The 12178-nt window shown below is 38.3% G+C and overlaps 1 pseudogene; it reads right to left on the bottom strand.

The window, feature by feature from the left end:
- Window positions 1-11022: 11022 nt before the first annotated feature.
- Window positions 11023-11727, bottom strand: LOC138902814 (uncharacterized; annotated as a pseudogene).
- Window positions 11728-12178: the final 451 nt, after the last annotated feature.

Genomic DNA, 12178 nt, shown 5'->3' with positions numbered 1-12178 from the left:
GCTTGACTATGTGCTAACGGGTTTCGAAGAGCTCATGATGATTTTGACCACAGTTCAAGGTTGATGTCTTCTACAAGTATAGAAGGTCTGTTGTGTGTTATAACGTTCTCCTGGATTGAGTTAAGTGGAATGTCCTTGGTTAATCGAGTGTCTATACTATTTGCGATTCAAAGTTGATTATGAGATTTTCGTATTTTCATATGTTAGCATGATAGATGCGATGTGTCGTGTGGGATTGAGATTGCAGGGATAAGGTTGCAGTTCAGTTTCGAAAAGAAGGTCATGAGCTCTAGACAGCATAGAAGATTTCAGATGTTTAAGAGGATGTTAGCACTATCTCGTATCGCCTAAGAAGGGTATGTGTTGAGGAAGGCACGTGGTGTATTGATTTGTGAATGCTTGACTAGTATTACGGAAATCACCTAGTTTTTGATTGTTGATATTTAGGTTTTTTCTATGTGGCGCGAAAGATTTATGAGAGTATTTCGCATGAGGTAATTGTGTATGAGTGATGTTTTAGTCAACTGAGTGGGAGAGTTGGAGATCAGGTAAGGAGATTCTTGTATTCTTGAGGTTTAGAGACTGGTTGTTTTCAAAGGCAGATTGTTCCTTGGTTGCGGACCGCTAATGTGTGTTAAGAGTTGGGACGACTGATTGTATGTGTTGTGGTTGGGTCACTATGGGTTTCTTTTTTGGAAGGTCACTTGCCTATTTTTGGATGATCGGAATTATTTGGGGGCTCATTGGTAGGCCTAATGAGAATGTGTATTCCATACTGGATCTTGTTTGTTTACTCAACACAATATTTATTGCGGGTATGTCATCAGACGAAATGGATGTTATTCATTCCCTGATATGTTTCCTGTGTTTCTATCTGTCACGACACAAATCGGAGAGCCGCAACAGGCACCCGGTGCCTTACTCAATCGAGTACCAATGTAATGTATCTTTATTATCACACCATCATAGGTAAATGGGCCAAAAAGGCCGTCATGAGATAACCAGAATAAAACATAGGAGAATACTAGACATAGGATGACACAACATGTTATAGAAACTTATACATGTGACATACGTGCCTATAAGGCCAACATGATTATTTGTACACTCAAAACATAGCCCGGCAAGGCCATACAAGTATCCATATATATGACATCTGTCTACAAGCCTCTAAGAGTACATAAAAGTCATAAAGGTTAGGACAGGGCCCCACCACACCAATCAATACATATCAAAATCATACTGACCAAATAGGAAACTTCGGAGCAAGTGGAGTGCACCAACACCTTCCGCTGAGCTGATAGCCTACTAGGAGGTTTGTCAACCTGTCTATCGGGACCTGCGGGCATGAACGTAACATCCCCAGACAAAAGGGACGTCAGTAAAAATAATGTACCGAGTATGTAAGGAATGAAAAGCAGTATATAAAATACATGAAAGAAATATAGAGTAAAGGACTTAACATGTAAGTCTGAATAGCTCTATGAATCATGAAACATTTATAATGTCATGAATGTGCGTATAAATGTCATATCATGTATAGATATATGCATACATAACATCCTCAAGCCTCTGAGGGCATTCCATCATATCATCTCGGCCTCTATGGGAAAAATCATCAGCGTATACCAACTGATCAGGTGGTAGTGCATATATAACGCCATAAATTTTCCCCATACCCCATATACATATAATATATGCGTATATAATGCCATCTGGCCATGGGTCAATGTACATGTATAAATAAATCCAATGCATTAAAAGAAAGTCAATAAGATCTGTCGGGATATCATAAGATCAATATGCCTTCGATTAGTATCATGAAATCAACTTTATCAACTTATGTATTTTCTGAAACCCATGAACAGACGATATAATAATAGGACACATGGGGAATCAAGAACATAGGCACCCCTAGTACTTCTAAGAATAGAGTCATTTGTGAAAGTTTCGCGTTTGCTCATTTTGTTTATATCATATGGATCATGCCAAAAGGAAAGAAGGGATATCCTTAACATACCTTAACTCCATTGAGTCCTTAATACCTTCCAAGAAATTCTTCAAACAACTCAACTCAATCTACCATAGCATAAGGAGATTCAAAATCGGTGCTGAGTAAAGGCTAAGTCCGTAACTTAAACTAGTAGCTCGTTTATGTAAATTTGGGCAGCATCTCCCCTGTAACAAGGGCCTCCTCAAATACCATATACTAACAACAACAACCAGAGCAATATAATAAGAACAACATCTGTCGCGCCCCTTTTTCTAGCGAAAGCGGCCCTCGACGTGTGACAACTCTTTCAAATGGAAGATAGAGTGTTAAAGAGAAGAGTCGCCACCTAACACTTTTTAAGGTGCGTTAGGGCACCTATTATGTAGATAACTCTATTTGACTAGTCAACGCCACCAAAGATCGGGTAAGGGCTCAAATTATCTCAAAGAGAAGGTGTTAGGTACTCTTCGAGGTCCACAACTGTGGGTCTCAGTGTAAGGCCCCGCAAAATTTTGCAAAATCACTCTACGGGTCGTATAATGGCCGCAGAAGTGAGGCAGAAGAGGGTCAGTTTGGATGCAATTATGCGGTCGACTATGCGACCTCATAACTATTATGCGATTCATTATGCGACCGCAGAACAGTTATGCGGACTGCATAGTGACCGTAGACACAGACAGATTTTTGGTCGTTTTGGTCAGCAATTATACAACCGATATGCGGTCCGCATATTGATTATGCGATCGCATATGCCATCGCAGAACCTGTTCCGGAACTTCATTTTTGGGTTTTTAAAAGCCGACCCTACTTCGTTAAATACACTCTTTGGGCCATTTTTGAGCTATAATCTGATATTTTAGAGTAAGAGAGAGCGCCCTAGAGTGAGAAGGTATTCTTCAATAATTGTTCTTCAATTCTTGTTCAAGTTTTGGAAGATTAAGAAGGGAAACTCACTAGGTCTTCATCCTAGAGGTAAGATTCTACACCCTAACCCTCAATCTCAAATTTTGTCTAGAAATGGGTAATTAGCAAGATAATATTTGGGCATGAGAGTTGTTTATTTTACATGCATGTGTTATCAAAGGGTGTAGGAAGATTTTTTAGCTAAAAATGGTAAAGATTGGGTTGTGGGATGATGGAATCCTCCATAAAAGGACCTTGAAACCTTAATGCACACCTAGTGTTTGATAAAATGCTCAAATGAGCTAGAACCATGAGCATCTTCCTAATTTTGATTCAATTTGTAATATTTTTACAATAGATTGAAGTTGCTAAGAATTTCGAAACATTTTAGAGTTTAAGGAAGCTTAATTTGAGGTATGTTGGCTAAACTCTTCTCTTAGAATTGAATCCCACGATATTCATGTGAAATATGTAAGTCCCGAGTGGTTCATTATAAAATTGGCTATTCCGAGTAAGAATGGGTTGAAAGTTATATGTTCAACAAGTATCCTAAATGCTTTATTTATGTTATGTTATCAATTGAGGATGTGTTAAAATATGGGTTGTGCATTAATAATGTTTCGACTTCAAATCAAGTTCAAATGAAGGCTATTATGCCAAATTTTGTGAAATATCTCTATGTGCCTTAGACTCTAAATCGATCACATGTGTACTACACACCTTGATTTGAATTGTATTTGTAGTTGATAATGATGATGATATTTGAAATTTAAAAGGGTGAGCATGGAATACTAAATACGGCCAACGTGCCAAGAATGATTGTATAATTATGGCCATTAGTGACAATAAAATTTAAAGATATGAAAGAAGTATGAAATGTGACGATTGATATAAAAAGGTTGATGTCTCGAATAAGACAGCCTAGCCGATCGAGTCGTGATCGGACACCATGCCGCACACATGGTGGTGATTGTGCTGGAAATTGTAATTGAAATGGTAATTGTGGTCGATGTCCTTAATCGATAGCCTAGCCGATCGGGTCGTGATCGGACTCCGTGTTAAAGATGGTGGTATTGACATTGAGAGTAATTGTGGTTGATGTCTTTAAAGAGATAGCCTAGCCGATCGGGTCGTGGTCAGACTCTGTGCTGAGAGTACAGTGGTATTGGTATTGTGAATAATGGTATTGTGAACAATGATATATCAATACTAAAAATCTCCCAATGTGAGATATGGAAATTAATTTGAACACTGTCTTGATCCTAAATTGAGGTTTGATGTTGATTAAGGCTTCCATTGATATTATGATAATCTTGTCTGTATTATTTGTCATTCTATTAAGAGGGTGTTTAGTTATACATACTAGTGCTATTCAACGGTACTAACGTCCCTTTTGCCGGGGACGCTGCATATTTAAATGGATCTTCTTCCCAGCTGACTTGGTGAGCCCCACTTCGCCCCGGGGTCATGAATCTTTTGTACTTTGTGTATTCTGTTTGAGGTATAGCCGGGGCCTTATTACCGGCATTATCATTGTACTCTTCTTTATCTATAGAGGCTCCGTAGACATAGTGTGGGTTGTGTATTGGTGCTAGGAAAGACAAACTATGTTATGTTGTGGTTGTATTACTTGTCCTATTTGAGACTTTAAAAATGATGCAAACTATTGGTAATGAATTGGTATTGTAGACATGATCATGTTTTTGTCTAATTAATGAATTATGTGTTATCTTCATTCGTGGATGAGTTTGGGTAAAAGGAAATCTAATAGGCTTTCTCGATCGGGTTCACTCGGTTGAGCATCGGTCACGCTCCTCGGTTTTGGGGCGTGGAACTCGGCCGAACTTAAGACTATGTGGATTATAATTAGGCGAGATGATTAAATAAACAAATAGAATAAAAGGTCAAAGAGTTTCATTATAACACAATGAGCATTGGTACAAATCTTAAGGACTACAAGGATACAACTATAACAGTCTATATTAGATGACTAAGTGTATAAAGGAATGGGGGGTCCTAAGTATTTTAGCCTAAAGGATCACCCCGTGCAACATAAATAATACTTTGTAACTCCTTTTAGATAAGAGTTGCTCATATTATTCAGCAGGCACAGACTATCATCTCCTGCTACCCGATTACTATATTGAAGTTGTTTACTTAGAGCGTTCTAATTCAATTCTAGGTTGCGTCCTATGCGTGCACTACCCGTCCCATGCATATGGTCCATGAGGCTTTGGACCTCTATTTGGGTGGTTCTAGACTTACTTAGGCTTCTCAAAATGATAAAACTAGGCTACATTCAAAACAAATAGGACTTCATGTAAAGACAATTAAAGGCCCAAGTTAGCCTCCACCCATAACAACAAATGCACGCGAGCAGATTCCATATTATGTATAGGCAGTTTCAGGTTCGAACTATCATTTTAAACATATAGAGAAGGTTTCTAAATGACCGCACAGTTTAACAAAGTCTCATGGCAGTGCTGCTATTCAGATTATCGCGATTATAAAATCTATAGACATGATCTCTAAGTGATTTGTGCAAGGTGGGAGTGATAGCCATTGAAAAAACTCAAAATTACTCTCGTTTGATCCTGTTGGCATGCTTTATAAGCGAGTAGCAGTGTTTATAGCTAGGTTCTAATAGTTAGCAGATTTATCGCTTATTCCTATAGGCATGTTATCTAGGTGAACAGAGTAATAAGACAACAGAAACAATCAATTAAGTAATCAATTAAATCCCTATAGACATGGTATCTAGAAGAGGATTAGCAGAGCATAAATTAATATAATCCTATAGACATGTTATCTAGTAAGTACACTGCAGTTGCACAAGTTGAATGAATAGTTATTGACACTTGATTCCTATAGACATGCTATCTGATAATGCATAGCAGTAGACAGGTTGAGTGAGTGTGTGATTCCCTATAGGCATGGTTTCTACTAGTGCACAATACATGAAAACAGATAGCAGATTTGGCATGTTGTTTAGAGTAACAAAGAGATCACATAGACCCTATAAGCATATTTTTTACCCTTTTATGCAAATATCAGAACATACCCATTTTCCCAATTTCACTAACACCCCAATTGTTTGTTTACAAATTATTACAGGCCCAATTAATGAACATAGGTATAATAATATTACACACGGAAAAATGCATGCCAAAAGCAGGCCCAAAAGTAAAAATAAACCAGTATTGCCTGGGCTCTCAACAAGCTCACTTTTCTATGAATAGCAGGCCCAGATGCAAACTCAGCTCAAGCATTGGAGGGTATCAATTGCACAGATCAAGTCCAGGTTTTGGAACCATGTTAGAACCCAGATGGAGTCTCACTTACCAAATAATTGCGAGTTAACAAATACACCTAGCAATCACTTAAAGAATTCTGGACCTACTAACAACGAATAAGTGACAGAATTTGAAGAAATGCATTTTGTATTTTAGAAGCAGACATAGCAGGATTGATTAAAAACTGAACATGCAAGTTAAGAGGATCAATAAGGCTTAGATTCCTCATGGCAAGTTGATATAACAATACGGATATTCCAGACTCGATCAATTAGTAGGAGATAGCATATTGAGCAGAAGAACATATTGAGAGAGTTAGGGGAATCAGGTTTTCTGAGGTTATAAGATAAACATATCAGAGTGCACAATGCCAAACAAGTCCAGGATAGGGCACTAACCTAAAGGATTTCAAATGTATATCTGGTACAATGAAAGTTCTAGCATGGCAGTTCTAATAAGGTCACAAACAGCATATCAACATACTAGTAGTATAGCTTGGTCAATATCATGACACTTAACATGGTGGGGATAGATCATAGTACAAAGGCTTTACAGAAACTTATGGCATGTGAAAGGCAGATTAGCTACGCATTAACATGTCAGTTGACCATACATAAGAGAGGAAATGTGACATTTACCCTAAAGTCTTAGATGATGCTAAAGAACAGGATTACAAATAGCAAGGAAACATGTTTAGGCTAGATCTTAAGACAGTATGAGATCCATATAGTTGTGACCAGTTTGCAAAGAACAGTCGATTAAACACAAGACTCGGTAATTCATTCAAAGCATGGGAATGGTTTCATAAGAGTTTTAGTATAATACCCAAAGCAAGACATGAAAAGGATTCTATAATTAACAACAGGTCGTCAGTTTCATTAAAAGAACACCTACAATAGGCATGCATTGAAACTTAAAACTCAAACATGTTCAGATACTATGAAAACACAGAGGTATGGAATTGATTCCAGAGGAAAACAAGGAAATCCAACATAGAAGTGCAGGATATAGTGAAGAACACATATTAGCCTAACGCAAACTAAGAACAAACTGAAATCTATCACATGTACTAAAATACATATAACTATCAAAGAATACAGAATGACAGGGGAGTATCATAGCAGTGCAGTATCAAGGATTCACAACTAACAAAGAAACTAAATCATGCTCACAGAATTTTAAACGTCCTTAATATCTAGAACACATAGAGATATACAGAAGGAAAAATATTGAACATTGCAAGAGTTAAAGGCACTAACCAGTAGGAAAATTAGACGAGCAAAAGAATAAGGATTTTAGAATACTGGCAGCAAGAACCCCAAATCTTCGATGCTTCAGAGTTCACAAGAGCCTCGTAAGGGCCCCGAGAAGTGCTTGCACCGGAGGAGGTTGATAATATTATGGCCTTGGCTTTCAGCCAGCCAAAGAGCCAAAGGTTTCAAAGAAGAAGAACGAGTGAGGAAGGTATATTGAGTGCAATAGAAGTGAAAACTTCTTTTTTTAGGGGGTTAGGGAAGGGATTTATATAGTACTAGAAATTGAACAAACGAACAAGGAAAACATCAGTCAAATACAAGAAAGGAAAGAATATCACATACAATTGAAAATCAGTAAGAAAAAAGGAAAATCTCAAACCCTAGTTGGGTTCAACGGCCTTGAATCGAACCAATAATGCAAGAATCATTCATTGTAGCATGTATATAGACAAAAGGTTGTCCAGATCTTCACCAAATCAAGGTAAATTGGTCCAGTTTTGAGAAGTAGTTCTTGCCAAAAATAGGGCAAGAACTAAGTAACACCATGGACACGCGTATAATAGCAGAATATCACAAAGTAGGTAAGTAAATCATAGATTGATTCCATGTTTGAGTTGGAATAAAAGAAGATTAGGGACATGGCGGCTAGGGTTTATCAGAGGTGGGTGGAAAGATGAGTGAATAGAGGCGGTTGTAGGTGGGAAATAAGGACTAGGGTTTGGGAGTTGGGTTAATTAAAAAGGGGGAATGAACGAGGGCCATTGTTCTTGAGAGATCAACGGCCAGGATTAAAAATTGAATGGGGCGGGTCATGGAGATGGGTACCGACCGGCTTTAGTAAAGGGTTGTTTGGCTTGGGCTGGGGGCTGTTGGGCTATGGATTTGGGCCAAAATTTTGGTCCGAAATTTTCTTTAAAATGGGCTACAATTTAAATACATGAAGTTTATCAAAAATATAAAATATAAAAATAATTAATATATGATAAAAAAATGTTATTTATGCAGTAAAATACTTTAAAATAATAGCTTAATATTATAAAAAAATAAGAAAGGATATTTTAGTATAAATAATATAATGAATCCAATTATGTGTAGAATATAGGTTATTAATGCAAAATTATGTAAATAGCTTTAAAATATGAATGCAATTATGTAAAAAATATTTTAAAGAGATTATGTGGGTATAAATAACAGATTCGGATGATTAAGTCATCATGCATAATCTAAAGGGATAATTAATAAATATTTAAGTAAATTAAATACAAGAAAATTAATTTTAAAGCTCTAAATATTGCGAGAAATTATAAAAAAAACTTGTAGAATTCTTGTAAATTAAATAATAATGCAAAATGATATTTTGAAAAAATATATATACTATTTGGAAAAATATGAGGGCAAAATTGGGTATCAACAGCTTTCCCTCTTTATCCGGGAATGATGAAAGAGTTGTCGGGTAAAGAAATGATGACCAATTTTGGCTGAGTCGAGTGGGAAATGATGTGATTTTAAAAATGGAGGCCGAACCCTGGTTCTTGAGTTGCCAACATATCCCTGGTGTTACGGGAATCAGGCCGTAAGTAGTTCTGGATCCAACGGCGAACAAAACCGATGGAGTTGTTGTAAGAGTGGTCGTATGTTTTGAAAAGATTTCTTTGGGTAGGATATTATCGCAAATAACAGATGATTTTAGGTGGAGTCATGAATGCAAATTTGAAACATTACGAATGTATCACAAGGCAGATATCTGAACGGTAATAGAGTAAAAGGTAGGCACTTACTGATAGTCGGTTACGTTTGAAGCAATCGAAGGATGTGAACGTTGTGAACGGAAACCGGAGCGAAAATTGCTCCTGTTTGTAGAACGGTTACCTCCCAAATTACCTGCAAAACTTAAAACATGGTGCATGCGAATATATATGGGTTATTGCTACAATTTAAACATGATGCAAATTCCCTTTGGACCATGAAGGTTGTCTTTGGATGGTGAGGATGATGTCCTTAGACCATGATGTCCTGGGCCATGAAGTGCATGATAAGAGATTTGCAGGCCATGAAATGGTGTCCTCGGGCTATGAGGATGGTGCCTCTGGACTATGACGCCTTTGAATAATGATATGCAGTATCGAGAGATCCTCAGGCCATGGAATGGTATCTCCCGGCTATGAGGATGATGCGGTCGGACTTATAACGCCCTCGGAAAAATGGCGATGTTTCAGCCTATGAGATGCAGAGATATGGCGGTATCGATCGTTTGATAAAAGAAACAGGTGATGCTTGGTTATATGCGAGGACAGGACAAGACAAGGCTTAGTCTTGTATGAGATGAGGGCATTGTTTAGCCCGATGTGAAGAAGGGAGACAACGCTTAATCTCATGCAAGAAAAGGCAGTGCTTAGCCTTATGCAGAGGATGGAGATAGTGCTTAGTCTCACACAAGGAAAGGCAGTGCTTAGCCTTATGCAGTGTAGTGGAGACAATATTTAGTCATATGCAAAGAAAGGCAATGCTTAGAATTATGCAGGAAACAGCGACAATGCTTAGTCTCGCGCGGGGAAAGGCAGTGCTTAGCCTTACTCGAGGAAAGGCAGTTCTTAGCCTTATGCAAGGAAGAAAGATAGTACTTAGCCTTATGCAAAGAAGGGAGACAGTGCTTAGTCTCATGCAAGGAAAGGCAGTTCTTAGCCTCATGCAATTACAGAGGCAATGCTTAGCCTCACGCAAGAAGTGGAGATAGTGCTTAGTCTCATGCAAAGGAAGGAAGACAAGGCTTAGTCTCATGCAAAGGAAAGGCAGTGCTTAGCCTTATGCAATTACAGAGGCAATGCTTAGCCTCATGCTAGAAAGGGAGACAATGCTTATCTCATGCAAAGGAAGGGAGACAAGGCTTAGTCTCATGCAAAGAAAAGGCAGTGCTTAGCCTTATGCAAGAAAAGCAATGAGTGACAGTGAGAGAGTGAAGTATTTCTTAGCTGGATGTGTTTGCGTTTGGTAACTTGTCGTTATGAAGGTAGTGATGTGCGTATGTATTTGCGAATATTGCTATTTTATCGTGCCTGCATTCAAAGAAAAATTGTGAGTTTTGCGGGGGGAAGGTTGGTTCATGCTCTTGACTCTTTGTTTTGCCTTCACTCTTGTCTTGAGATCTTGTTTGAGTTACCCTGGGTAATGTTTGGCTGTCATAGAAACAAAGTTTTCGAAAAATATGTGTGCATTTGACAATTCTTTTGCAAAAATATAGTTGTTTGAAATGTATTGCAGTATGTGATATCAAATAATTTAGATGAACCGGTGACTGTGACGCATTTAGAGACATTGCAACCTCCTTGCTTTAGAATTTTGAGGGTCCTCCTCAAAATTCTGCCCCAGTTTAAATGCATACTTCTGACAATGCTTTTTGGTTGTTCCACATATGACGAAGTTGGCTGAACTTGCGATCTTGCCCCAGTTTCTAATCATGGGAAAATGAAGACTTTTTAAAGATGTGACCGAACCCACAGGGTTGCCTACATATCCCCTCTTAAATGGGAATCAGGTCAAGCATAGTTCAGTTATATTAAATGCAGAAATGTAAACAATTCTAAACATAGTATCTCTTGACTGCGTCTGAGTTGATAGGTTTTGGCCAAATCTCTCCGTCCATTTCTGCAAGTGTAAGTGCTCCTCCTGGTAGTACTCGATGAACAATGTAGGGACCTTGCCAATTGGGTGAGAACTTCCCCTTGGCTTCATCCTGATGTGGGAAGATCCGCTTTAGCACTAATTGCCCCGGTGCGAATTGCCTTGGTCTGACCTTTTTGTTGAAAGCTCTTGCCATTCTGTTCTGGTAGAGTTGACCGTGACATACCGCATTCATTCTCTTTTCATTAATGAGAGCTAGTTGCTCGTATCGGCTATGTACCTATTCTGCATCGCTAAGCTCAGCTTCTTGTATAATTCTTAAAGAAGGGATCTCTACTTCGGCAGGAATAACCGCTTCAATACCATAAACCAATAAGTAGAGAGTTGCCCCAGTTGATGTGCGAACCGTGGTACGATACCCGAGCAGAGCAAATGGCAGCTTCTCATGCCATTGTTTGTAATTATCTACCATTTTCCTCCGTATCTTCTTGATGTTCTTGTTGGCCGCTTCAACGGCTCCGTTTATTTGCGGTCTGTATGCCGTGGAGTTCCTATGCTTGATCTTGAACGTTTCACACATGGCTTTCATCAAATCGATGTTTAAATTGGCGGCGTTATCAGTAATGATTAACTGAATCACTATCCTTATGTTGCGTTGTCTCATTATATGTCACAGTCTTAGGTTCATCGGGATAGGTAATAATAATGCTGAAAAGAAAAATGTAAAAATAATAATAAATATGAAAAGCAATAATGCATTAAAAAATCTTTAAAACGTCAACAAGTGCGGCTTGATGGCTCGAGCAATTATTTCAAAACAGAATACTGAAAAATGTCTCAAATGCCCAAAACTATTTTTTAAAGTAATTCATGCTAATTTGCCAGGCTACCCAGGAACTCGACGGGCCCGGGATGGTGCAGCGGTCCAGTTCTTGAGAAGATGCCAGTATACACGAACCAACCTTTGGGAATGGGAATAATCAAACGAAATAAAAAGCAAAAGGTAACCAAGTTAGTAAGGAATATTAAAAGAGTGTTTGCGATATTAAAACATGTTTCACAAAGTCATGCAATAATTCGTGTCCTAATTTGGGGACCTCATTGTGCCCGAGGTA

This window comes from Nicotiana tomentosiformis, chromosome 12 (genome assembly GCF_000390325.3).
Source record: "Nicotiana tomentosiformis chromosome 12, ASM39032v3, whole genome shotgun sequence".
In the NCBI taxonomy this organism is placed as follows: domain Eukaryota; kingdom Viridiplantae; phylum Streptophyta; class Magnoliopsida; order Solanales; family Solanaceae; genus Nicotiana; species Nicotiana tomentosiformis.
This window is presented reverse-complemented; position numbering and strand designations above follow the sequence as displayed.